Source organism: Triturus cristatus, chromosome 5_1, assembly GCF_964204655.1.
Source record: "Triturus cristatus chromosome 5_1, aTriCri1.1, whole genome shotgun sequence".
Taxonomy (NCBI): Eukaryota; Metazoa; Chordata; class Amphibia; order Caudata; family Salamandridae; genus Triturus; species Triturus cristatus.
In genome coordinates, this window is record NC_140587.1 from 1,017,182,037 (window position 1) to 1,017,194,251 (window position 12,215).

The 12,215-nt window shown below is 53.8% G+C and overlaps 1 protein-coding gene across 1 annotated transcript in view; it reads left to right on the forward strand.

Moving 5' to 3' along the window:
- CLPTM1L (CLPTM1 like) overlaps positions 1–12,215 on the forward strand; it is a 1,829,238-nt gene that overhangs the window by 1,229,429 nt on the left and 587,594 nt on the right. The window lies entirely within an intron of this gene.

The window sequence follows — 12,215 nt, forward strand, 5'->3', positions numbered from 1 at the left end:
TTATAATGTATTTTTTTCCTCTTAAATCATACAAATTGTTTGAGTTTTCATTGAGGATGTTTAGCCACACGCCCTCCCTCTGTCTGCTTCCTTTTCTGCAAAGTCAGATGTGAGCAGCTGAGATTCCTAAGTCTTCAAATGGGCTTCTTACTGTTCACTGCAGTGGATTCTGCGAAAGCAAACGTACTGGAAATATTGTTTTTTCCTAAAGTTTGGAAACTGTTACATAGATTTGTAGTAATCATTGATATGTTATGTTGAGTAGTACCTGAAAATATGAGTACATTTTCTATACTGATTTCCAAACTGATAGCCTCTGTTACATTGCACTGCAGCATTGCCATAGCTTTTCATACCCCAGTCAGTGCTCTGATGCACCTTATGGGTTGTCAGATAAAAGGCTATTTGTTGGGCCGGGAATGTTCTCTGCATGATGTACAGTTGTGTTCCCTTGCTGCGATTGCCCAATTGCAAGTATCTGATATTTAGCCATAGCTTGCCGCAAATCCAGTTTGTATGCAGATGGCTAGGCCTGTCCGTTTAATATGAGTGAGATTACTTGAGCTGGCGGTGTGCAGAAATCATGCCCTTATTTACTGGTAGTAGACAACTGTCCCTGTCGTGGGTTTTGGGGTGGTGGCAGCTACCATTTTTTGTGAGTCCATAGATATGACCAAACCTCTTTATCTGCAGCCCTGTCACGTACCACGCATCGGGCATTTGACTAAAGCATTTCAGTGTGGTGGTCCACATCACCGCACTGAACAATTGAGTAAAGCATTATACCAAGCACTGTTAATGAACCATTACTATAAGCTGGAGTGGCAGGTACTCCCAGCAGGCTGTCACCCATAATTACACTGAAATTAGGAAAATGTCACATATAAGTGATCTGAAACCTTGGCAGCTATGTATAACCTGCGTCACCGGAGTGGAGGCTTACTGGCCCGTTCGTGTGAAGTTAGGCATCTGTCCGCTAACCCAAAACCTAGCACTAACATCCCAAGCTGTTGTACTTGCTGCAAATGTGCCTGAACTGTCTGCACGCTGAATCAGAAATCTGTGTAAGCCTTCGGCACTTGCCCCCAAAGGATTTATATCATAGCTAGCCCTGTGGCTCTTGCCCAAATGTGTGCCCGAGCGGACAACACCCCTGGAATTCAGCCTCTCCCTCAAAGTACTTGACACTATGTGCCCAAGTGACTGCAACTGAGAGATGCAGACTGGAAGTGTGCCTTATCAGACATGATAGCCGCTGCTGCACTACAACTCCATGAAGCAACTTGACTGCTTCCCTAGGCTTTTTTTTTTTAAATGTATTTTATTGGTCAATTAGCATATATTCCGCAGAGCTCTGCACTCCAGAGTCATCTGCAAAATCATACCAAGGACAAGCAGTACAAGCAAACGACTTTTTCTCCACCCCCCCCCCCCCCCCCCCCCATAAACCACAATCCAAAACATAGTAGCATTTGACGACATTGCCCAACACCCCCAACTCCCTACGCCCATACCCCCACCCCCCCAGAGGTCGCACTGGTCCATACCCACCCATCTGCTGTAGCAAGGAAATGATCCACTGGTCCTAACCCAGGCTCGCCTCCCCGTGTGCTCCTACTCTCCCCTCCCCCTATGTTGAACCCCGGTCTTAAACCGAGATCAAAGGTTCCACCGTTACCGGAGGTTCCAGCCAGAGGCCCCGATACTCCGCCCATCTCTTCCATATTTTATAGTGCTTGCATGGACACCCCCTGGCCACAAAAATGGGCTGCTCCAGGCCCATGCAGAAGTCTAGGCCGTTTTTCCAGGCCGCCACGGAGGGAGCCCTCGTCGCCTTCCAGGCCTTGGCAATATATCGTTTCGCCAAAATCAGGCCTAGAAGTAGGAGGTGTCGTTTATAGGTATTTCCCCCCACCCCCTCCATAACATGCAGTAGCGCCAACTTTGGTGTGCGGATAAGCTTCCACCCCAGAACCTCTGAAAGACAAGCGAAGACCCCCCTCCAGAAACGGTCTAAAGATGTGCAATGCAAAACTGTGTATAAACGTGCCCTCTGCCCATCCACAGGGAAGACACTCCGGGGAGGCGATCATCCCCGCCCGCCACAATCGTGTACTGATGAAATAAACCAGATGTAGGTATTTGAATTGGACTAGCCATAAGCGTATTGTTATGGCCGCCCCCCGTGGGGTGCCAGAGCCTCCGCCCAATCCTCCTCCTCCAGCCCATCCACATCTGCCTCCCAGCCCCCCCGCAGTTTCTGTAGTGTAGGGGAGCAGTGTATGACCAGAGACCGATAAATACGCGAAATCTTTTTGTCTAGTAAGTCCCCCATAAAAACTTTCGCTTCCACAGGGCTAAAGTCCGGTATGGACTCCAGACCCTGCAGGCTAGGAGACCATGCATGGCGCAGCTGTAAATAACGATAAAATTGAGCCTGAGGCATATGGAACTCCTCCTGGAGATCCCGAAATGACTTCAGTGTTGTGCCCCTCAAAACATTTCCCAGGGTGGATATACCTATGGCATCCCATCCCCGAAACCCTGGAAGGGACGCCAGTTGGGGCAATTGCCCGTTGTCCCACAAAGGAGTCTCCCGGGTTAGGACGTTCCACCAGCCCATGCGCCGCAGCGCCCGCTTCCAAACCATGAACACCGCCTGCGTAGCTGGAGGCAGCGCACTCCGCAACCGCGCCGAGTATAAAATTGTATGCAGTGTGTGATTTCCCATGAGATAACGTTCCAGGGCGTCCGCCGGGTCTCCCCTCTCTCCATACCACCACTCGTTAAGGATCAGCAGGTGCGAGGCCTGATAATACGAGAGGATATCCGGGGATGCCAGTCCCCCGCTATAGGTGGATAAGAAACATGTTCGTATGGCCACTCGCACCGTCCCCTCTCCCCACAGAAACTGTCCCAATAGAGAGTTCACCAACCTGAACCATCTGGGCGAAATCGGGTATGGATGATTGTGCAGCTTAGTCGAGGGAGCGCCACCATCTAGAAGATTGCAGATCGACCAAACAGTGTCAAGGGCATGCGGGATCAGGACTTAAGGTCCGCTCGAACGCGATCCCACACCGGTGTCAAATTACGCTCCCAGGCCACTGCCGGTACATCCGACAGTACCACCCCCAGATATTTCAGGCCGCCTGCCGCTGCCTGGACCTCGGTCGCCCACGAGCCCACCCCCGTCCGGTCTCCCATCACCCACAGTGTGGATTTGCGGGGATTCATATATAAGCCCGATGTTTCCCCAAAGATCCGCATTATCTGCAGAAGCCGCGGCCCGTCTTGTCAAGTGCCGTCAGGAAAAAGAGAACATCATCGGCATATATAACGCTATTCTATCAGACAGACCCGTGGCCCATTCGCTTCTGCGTACCTGGGCGTCTACTCGCACCCAGGCCGCCAAGGGCTCCATGGCGAGAGCAAACCGATACGACGAAAGGGGGCATCCCTGCCGCGTTCCCCTCTGAATAGCAAAGGTGGAGGAGGTGGCACCCGCTACCCGCACCGACGCCATCAACCCCGTATAGAGGTGTTTCACGTAAGAGAGAAAACATGGTCCCAAGTTGAGTCTAGGAAGCAGAGCAAACAGGTAAACCCAACTCAACTAATCAAACGCTCTGTCCATATCCGCCAACAGTATTGCCGCCGGCTCCCCCAACCGCTGGATTGCCGGAATCACCACCTGCGCCCTTCGAATATTGTGCCGGGTGGCCCGCTGAGGCATGAACCCCGCCTGATCAGGGTGCACGAGTGACGTGATATGATGCAACAGACGATTGGCCAGTGCCTTCGCCAGGACCTTGGCCTCCACATTTAAAAGAGATATGGGGCGATAAGAGGCATGTTGTTCCGGGGGGGCACCCGGGCTTATGGAACACCACCACTTCTGCGTGTCTCCAGTCTGGAGGAAGCAAGCCACTGTCCCGGGCCTTCTCCACTACCGCGCGATAATGTGGGGCCTTCTCCACTACCGCGCGATAATGTGGGGCTAATTGCTTGCGGTACCAACGGAAAAACTCGCTCGAAAACCCGTTCGGTCCGGGAGCTTTCCCTGGGTTAAGTTCCCCCATGGCCACGCCTAGTTCTTCATCTGACAATGGGGCCTCCAGCTTATCCCGCTGCTCGTCCGATAGTGCCCTGGGGGGCAGATCTGTAATAAATTTCTCAACCCTATCGGCCGACAGACACTCCCGGGGGGCATAAAGGTCCGCAAAGTATGTAGCAAAACTTTCTGCAGTGAATGGGGGATCGGTAATCGGGGTCCCCGCGAAGTCTAAGATACCCGGCAGGGCTTGAGCGTGAAAAGTGCCCTGGCAAAGGCGGTGCAGCATCTTGCTCGATTTATCCCCCCCATTGATACATTCTGCTGCGTGTTGCCAGCCAAACCTGCCTTGCCTCATCCATCAGCAGAGCTGCGCACTCCTGTTGAGCCCACAGCAACCGTCGCACTCCCGGACTCTCGGTTCTGTTGCTCGAGTATCTCTATGTTTGCCTCAGCGCGGGTCAGCTTCTCCCTATACTTCCGGCGAGCCGCTGCGCACCAAGAGATGTCTACCGCGCGCAGCGTGGGCTTCAACGCCTCCCACAATATGGCCGCACTAGGGACGGATCCCACATTCGCCGTCCGGTACTGAGCTGTGGCATCGCCCATATGTGCTGCATATTCCGCCTTCTGGAGATTCCATACCGCCAGGCGCCATCGAAACGGCCGCCTTCCCCTGCCTGACTCTAGTTTTATGAGCACTGGCGAGTGATCCGAGAGCCCCCGGGGGAAACTCGTCGCCGCCACCACCCTCCCAGCCATCGTCCAATCTAGAGAATGAGTGATGAACTGCCAATACGTAGGTATACTCCCGAGCTGCGCCATGGGCCCGCTGCCAGGTGTCCACCCTGTCCAGCCCTGTCACCAGAGAGTGCAGTTTAGATGGGAGATCTCCCCTACGACCCACCACACCCCCTGTCCTGTCCATACTTGTGTTCATAACATCATTCCAGTCCCCACCCACCACAGACATTACATCTGGCATGTTGACCCACAAAGATTGTAGCCGCTCAATTAAATTCCACTGCAACGGGGGAGAGGCATACACACTGCCTAAAATCAACGGATCCTCCCCAACCCTACCCCGGATAAACAGGTAACAACCCTGCCCATCAATACACTGCTGCTCGTGCGTATAAGAGACCCTACGGTGTATCAGGATAGCCACGCCCCGGGACCCTCGCAGAAAGCCAGCATGAAAAACCTGGTGGAACCCATATGGCTGCAGGCACAGGGCCTTTGTGCCCATGAGGGAGAAGAATATCTGCCTTCACCCGCTTCGCGTGATAGAGTATGCCCCCCTGCTTAATCTTGTCCAGAACCCCTCGCATGTTCCAACTCAGGATACAGAGATCCCCCTGTGTCCCCTGCCCCCCATCAGACATCTCAACCATAAGGGGCTGCAGCACTATTCCAAACTATCATGGAGCTTCGGAGGCCTGTGTACAACCTGCAGTGGACCTGTAATGGACGTGCGACCTGTAACCAGCAACAACCCTTCCCCAACAAACCCCCCACCCCATACCTCAAAAAAACCCTTGAAGTATCTGTCGCGGCGAGGCGGTCCCCCACCCCCCAATGGGGGGATGTGGACCAACCCAACCAATGGATCCCCAGTTCACAGCCCATAGCCTCCGGGCAGGGTTCCCACCAGCTCACAGCCGACGGTAGATCAAGCCCAGTACAGGACATCCCAGTTATCCGTGGTTGACGTTTTTCAGCGCAGCACCTGTGTCCTCCGCTAAGGATCCAATGTCTGTCCCCCAGGGGCCGGCCCCCCTCGACCGATGGCACCACCAGACCGCGAGCGCCGCCTGGACCTCGATCGTCTGTTCCCTTTCTGCCGCCGGCCCCGAGGGCCCCCTCGTACCGCATCCCCCAAAGACGAGTCCGATTCCCGGTCCGGTGGCGTGTGAGGCCTCACCCGCACCGTTTCGTCCGTCCATCTAAACACCTCCTCCGGAGTATCAAAAAAGTGTGTATGGGATCGAAAGACCACTCGGAGACGGGCCGGAAAGAGCAGGGCGTAGGGAAGTTTAAGCTCTCACAGCCGGGCCTTGGCGGCCATAAATGACTGACGTTGCTGCTGGACCTGTCACGTATAATCGGGGAATATCAAGATTCGAGAATTATGGAACGTTAGGGGTTCTTTGGCCCTGGCCTGCTTCAGGATAGCATCTCTGTCCAAATAATTCAAGAATTTGACGATGACAGGCCGGGGGCGAAGCCCCACCGGAGGCTTCTGCAAGAGAGCCCGATGAGCCCGCTTCACCACAAAACATCTGGACATCGCGGCAGGGGGGAGCCAACCCTCCAGCCAGGTCGTAAGAAAGCGTTCCATGTTTCCTTCTTCACAGCCCTCCAGAAAGCCAACAAATCGGAGATTGTTACGTCGGGCCCGTCCTTCCGCATCTTCTGCTCGGAGCGTAAGGCCCTTTTGGACGGTCTCCAGCGCTGCTACCTTTCGTTTCAACTCCGCCACATCATCTTCCACCCCAGAAATGCACGTCTCAGCCTCCGTAATTCGGGACACCGCATTGCGGAGATCCGGCCGCAACAGCATGACGTCCTCTCCGACTACCCCTATTTTCGCATCCAGCATGTCTCTGGATTGGGTAATGGCGGCCATCAGGGCTGCATTGTCCGGCCCCGCTCCTGGTTGGCCCCCAGAGGCTCCCGCCACCTCCCCCGGGCCCGTAAATTTATCTATAGGCCCCTGCCTGGCCACTGCTACCATTGTCTCTGGTCATGTTGAGGCCGTGCGCTACTACGACTGGCCCACCCCCGCCCGCCCGATGTATAACCCCAGAGGAGAGTAGATCCCGCAGCCCGATCCAGCCGCCGATCCCGCCCTGGTCGACCCCGGAGTCGACCCCCGACCCTCCGAGCACCCTAGGTGCGGGGGACAACGCCCCTGCAGCGATCAGTCAACGGATGGAACTCACCCCCTCACACCACCCACTGTTCTTTACACAGACAGCGACTGGCTCCCCCAGCAGCCCGACCCTGTCTCCTACGACTCAATCCAGATCGGGGGCGCGCCCCCACACAGTTCACAGACCCCAGCACGTCCAAGGGAAGGGCCCTAAGGCGCCAGTCTCGATTGCGGCAGATCTCCCCATGCGGCCCGATCCGGCCGCCGATCCCCGTCTGTACCGTCAACAGGGCGGGGGTGGGGGGGGGGGGAAGAGAGGAAGAAACCGGGGTCCAACCACCCCTATCGACCCGGAATCATGGGCGAGGCAGCCCACCAGGCCCCCGGCCGCCCCCACGTGGCCCGACTGCGCCACCGGACCCCCCGCTGCACCACAGTTATGGGGCACTGCGACCGGCAGTTCCACCGCTCCTGTCGCCAGCCGCCTCCACTCTCAAGTGCCTCAGACCCCACAAAGGCCCAGGATCTGCCGCCTCGCCCGTCGCAGACGGTCCTCCTCACCGCCGCGGCCCGGTCCGGCTGCCGGAACCCCCGGACACTCTCCCTCAGGGCTCCACAGCTCGTGCGGGGGGCAAGCCTCCCACCACAGGACCACTCCGCCGCCACATATGCCGGTATGTCAAAAATGTCATTGGTCCCCTCACGCGGCCCGATCCAGCCGCCGATCCCTATCTGTACCGCATACGGAAGGGGGGGGGTTGGAACACAGAACCAGGACCAAGAGCGAAGCAGTCCACTAGGCCCCCGGCTGTCCCCACGGGGCCCGACTGCGCCGCCGAGCCCCCCGCTTCACCCGAGCTATGGGACACTGCCACCAGGAGGCCAGCTGCCCCAGTCACCGGCCGCCTCCTCCCTCCAGCGCCGTGAGTGTCACAAAGGCCCAGGAGCAGCCACCTCTCCCTCCACATATGCGCCTCCTTACCGCCGCGGCCCGACCCAGCCGCCGGAACACTCCAATCCCCTCTCACAGTGTGCTGCAGCTCAAGCGGAGGCCAAGCCCCCCCGCAGGGCCAATCTTCACTCCGCCGCCGCGCGCACTTGTCGGCCAGACCGGGCTCTCCCGTCCGCCCTTAGCCTGCAGCCGGGACACAGCTCGCCACTCCCGGGGCCTTCTTCCCACCACGAGGCCTCTCCCTGGTTACGGCGGGACTGCAGCTCCATCGCGACTCCCTGGCCCCCAGCTTCACCAAACAGGAGGGAACTGGGTAAAGCGCCTCAGCAACTGCAATTACAGCTTCAGGAGTACCGGGATGTCAGGATTGTCGACTGATGTACGGCGGGCTGGACTGAGCCGGCCAAGAACCAGTCTGCCATGTTGGCTGCCCAAGCCACGCCCCCTGCTTCCCTAGGCTTTTGACCAGAGGCAGACCTCATTGCTGCCTTGACCACACAGGACCAAGCTGCGTATCGACAACTCACCCAGTCCAGGAGGAACCACTTTCAACTGCTTGGAAGAGAGTGTTGGAATACAAATTTGCTGTGTTGTTTACATATTGTTATGCATAAGTTAGCATTTGCGGCACCATTTTATGTTTGCCCACCATTTTGATCCATGAGCGAAACTAATCATCTCTCTGCCTCAGCAAGAAGCAGCTTTGGTAATTTTCATTTCCTCCAAGGTTGAGCCGTACTGTACTAATGAATACACTGTTCTTATTAGCGCATACCTTTCTCACTAGATAGAGGCCTGCTCCCACTAGTTTAGTGATGGGCACAGACAGAACAACCTTGGCATAGAGATAGTGTGTGCCCGGTCTCAGGATCGAAACTTATCCTTCTGTACCTCCTTTGTGTAGCTGCCTCCATCTGGAAATTTCCAGTCTGGGTGTGCCTTCTATGGTTCTGAATTGTACATAATGTATCACCATGTTTTCTGATGTCAGTCCTCTCTGCAGCACCCCTAAGTGACTTGGCAGACGGGGCTCCGCTCGAGTGTATCTGAATAAACATATCCTTTTGGTTTGTATTCTCTACTGTCTGACCGACTTGATTTGTAAGGAAGGCTGAGAGGTGATCGCGAGTGACCCGGGTGGCCCTAATCGGGTCACCTCCTTCAGTTGGCGCCCGAACAGGCACCCCAACGGGCGAGTGGCCCATCCCCTCCTGAGGCCGGGTGGGAAGGTCGAGGCCTCGGTCTTGTTGGGCAGACGGAGCAGGGATCCCTGCCCGAGAGAGTTTCTGAACTCGCAGCTGCCCCTTCTGTTCCGCCAGACTGTGCCTCGCCCAGCGGTCATCCAGACTGGGGTCCTGAACGGCGAAACACTTGGATCTAACTGCTTGGTCCTAAGAGTCAGCAGTGGAGAATACATTCGTTTGACCTATGTGCACCAGGTAAGTTTGTTTTGGTTCTTTGTAGATATGGTACCATTTTGGTTTGTATTTGGCATGGTCTGAGGACCGATTTTGGTATGAAGTGTTTGCAACATAACGAATTTGGCGCACTTTCGAAAAGGATTTAGTAGGTTTTTGGTTTCTTGTTGTCGTTGTTGCTCTGCAAATGCTCGATTGGAAGAAAGTCATCCAGCGCCTCCAGAAGGCACTCCGAACTTTGATATGTATGTGAAACATGGCCTTGGCCCTATTATGTTTAGTACGCCATGGCACAAATGTACGAGGGACATTGCCGAGTTGCAGTGGCCGTTGACGGGCACTTTTGATGAACAAAAAATTGGGTTTTTACAGGAGAAGTCGTTTGCGAAAAGAAGTAGGCAGTCTGTTTGACTCTCTTCGAACGTGGCAAAAGGAGGCTAAACAGAGGCGAATGAAAGCAGAGAAAGAGGCCCGAAAGGGGAGAATGCAAACATTGACTCGGAAGGGTGTAGCACATGATAGAGAGTAACAAGAGATAGGAATTAAGCGTGAAGATAGGAGATTTCGATTGAATACTGATAAATCTTATGTGACCCAAGAAGAGAATGATACCTTTGTTGAATAATTGTTAAATACTCGACCCCCACCCCCATATGCCCAGTAGAGGATATATCCCGCTCACCCCTCACAGGCCCAGCTACCCTGTTCTTCTGTCTCTGCTTCTGTTCCTAAAGATCGAACTGCCTTGGCCACGGCACCTCCTGTCCTCTCTTTGTCCTCGCGGTTTGTGGCAACTGTGGCTGTTAGTACTCCTCCAACACCTATTGCTTTGGCGTCTCTTTCGCCAGCTCTTACACCCGCGACACAGCCAGCAGCTACGTTAGTGCCTACTACCCTCTGTTGTCACTCCCACTGTGTTCTTCCATTCCCCGACATCACAGAGTAGTGGGACACCAGTACGAGGATTTGAGGAGAGAGACTGGACAAGGTTCAAGGAGCGAATGGGTCCGTATGTGCGATCGGCGATGGGAGATGCAGAGAAAAAGGTAGTGGCTAATCAGGCTGCGCAGTGGGCCCGAAACCCCATTTATGGTGTGGAAGATGTGTGGAGTGTGATGGAAGATTGTGCCTTTTGTACAACAGCATGCCCTTAAGCATATGTCTGCTTCTTTGATCGGTCTTTGGGAGCAGTGTTTCAACAATGCAGCACCGCAAATTCTATATAATATTAAGGATCATGTTTATGTTACTAATCTAGCGCCTGGTCAAGTCTTTGGTAATGTTGCGACTTTGGTTGCTTATCGGGGTAGACTGCTTGAGAAGAGCTCCACCCAGATATCTGTTTTCCGATTCGGGAGGTTCATCCTATCTATCATCCTGAAATACCAGAGCTTAGGGATCAGCATAATGTTGTTACTAGACCAGGGGCAGCGGCCCGTTCCCAAGAAAAATGGGTTTATGCTCCGTGGAAAAGGAGTGAAGTCTTGCCTCTTAAGACTCCATTACCTGATCCAAGGAAGAATCCAACTGCTTATTATAAAGAATTGACTGAAGCTGCCTCTTCTACAGTGATGACACTTGCTGATATTGAAATGTTCTTTGGTTTACTAGTTCCGGTTGATATTTGTAGACAAGTACACACGCAGGATCATGCTGCGGGATTGGGTGGTACCTGGGATCAAATTAAAGTATGGGATCAGGAGAGGAAGCCTGGTGAGAAGCCTAATACAGAGATACTTGCTTTGCCAGGCCGCATTATCACGTATATGCATTCCCATATTCCACCGAGAAAGGTTGATTGGGATAAGTTATTGACTTGTCGTCAGAAGAAAGATGAGTGTGTCTGATTTTTTTCACTCGGTTTAGAGGTGTGTTTCTAGACTGTAGTGGACAGGATTTGTCGATCGAAGGTGGCGTCCGATTGTTTTTTAATTGAATTGTTTCCAATTTACTTCCTGAGATTGCAACCCGGTTACCGGCTTTCGAGAGTATCTGGAATTTTGAATATGGCGCAGTATTATGAACACAGGGAAAATGAGGATAAGGAGAAACGGAGAAGAAGCCCAAGGATTTGAAGACGAAAGTGTTGTTATAGCAGGCTTCTAGAGGGAATGGTAGAGGACGTGGTGGTTCGACCCGACAGCTTAAATGCACTAGCAGGCCTACAAATACCACGCCTTTAGGGCCGCATCAGTGCGCGTATTGTAAAGAGGAGGGACACAGGCGTAGCGAGGGTCCTGTGCTTTTGCAGAAGGTGGCGGTCCGGAGAGAATGAGGTTCTCGTGGACGGGGTCGCAGAGAGGGTGGCCAGGACAGGGCTCGGAATGCTGTGACCCTCGGGGAGGACAGTATTATCGTGATGATTATGATACGGATGAGGTGACAGTTAGGACAGCCAGGGACAGAGTGAACGACCAGTTTCGATACCTGTAGATCAATGTGGTCCGTGCATTAGTGCAGATGTGCATGGTTCGACTAAGGAGTTCTTGGTGGATACAGGTGCAACAAATGGTTCTATTTCTCGTTCCTTGGTCCCTGGGGTGGCTCTGTCTGGTCATAATAATGTTTCGGTAGATTTTTCTGGTGTATCAGTTGTGAGCCCCATTTCAAAACCCCTTGCGTTGACTATTGGTCCTTTCACTGTGGATTCGCCTTTCTTGTTGATGTCTAATTGTGGAGAGAATTTGATGGGCTTGTCTTGTTGAAGAAATTACATGCTAAGATTTACTGCTCCCCGGCGGGTGTTTACATGACAATGGGTCCAGATGTGTGCGCTACGCAGTGTCTGTCCAAAGATGCGCCTCTTCCTGCGTAGTTTAAAAATGTTCCACCCACTCTTTGGGCGACAGGTGACACAGATTTGGGATTGTTACAGATACCCCCAGTTTCTATCCGAGTTAAAGACAATGCTATTTT